Raw genomic sequence first — 756 nt, 5'->3', positions numbered from 1 at the left:
GTCCGTCAGCCGAGCGATCTCCACGCACTTCCTCCCCTAGTCAGACGGGGCCAGCTTCAGGCGCTGCTTGCCTTCTGTGGCGGGCTTAAGAACACACTTGTCAAGATCCATTCTCACCAGGCGCTCCCGCTCCCCTGCCGGGGCAGGTCGAAGGGACACCTCATGTCGACGCTCTCATGGATGTCCCGGTGTAACTGCTCGGGGTGGCGGCTGGCCAGGACCAGCATGAATTGCTGCTGCACTGCCCCATGTGGTACAGGAAGGCATCCTGGCCGACTCTGAGGTCCTGGTTTATCTCCTCAGTGGCTGGCTTCCGAAGGAAGGCGTCCGCGTCGTCCATGAAGAGCAGGAAGCCGCGCCGGCTGGTACTGGCCCAGTCAAACAGCTTGTTCATGGCGGTCACGCCTTCCCGCCCCATGAGGGCCAGGTCCTCGCCTGTCATGATGGCGTAGTCCATGCCCGAGTACAGGGTGAGATTCTTGGCAAACAGTGTCTTCCCGGTGCCTGGTGGCCCATACAGCAGGACGTTCCTGTACAGGCTGTGGTTCTTCTCCATGTTCCTTGTTGCTATGGCCATGTTGCGCACCTGCGCTTCCAGGCTGGGACTCAGCACAACACCCTCCAGCACGTCCCGGGGCCGACGGAGGACCTGCCGGCGGACCTGGAAAGAGTGCTGCAGCGCCTCCAGCACCGTGATACGGGACTTCTGGGTCACGAGGGATGGCTTGAACAGCCCAGCCTCGATGAAGCGCGCCG

General features: G+C 62.3%; 1 pseudogene; it reads right to left on the bottom strand.

Moving 5' to 3' along the window:
* Positions 1 to 3: 3 nt before the first annotated feature.
* On the bottom strand, positions 4 to 751 carry LOC108520421 (ATPase family AAA domain-containing protein 3B pseudogene; annotated as a pseudogene).
* Between the last annotated feature and the right edge of the window lie 5 nt (positions 752 to 756).

Source organism: Rhinopithecus bieti, unplaced genomic scaffold (assembly GCF_001698545.2).
Source record: "Rhinopithecus bieti isolate Rb0 unplaced genomic scaffold, ASM169854v2 scaffold_52857, whole genome shotgun sequence".
Taxonomy (NCBI): Eukaryota; Metazoa; Chordata; class Mammalia; order Primates; family Cercopithecidae; genus Rhinopithecus; species Rhinopithecus bieti.
The sequence above is the reverse complement of the archived record's forward strand: the minus strand, read 5'-3'. Positions and strand labels throughout refer to the sequence as shown.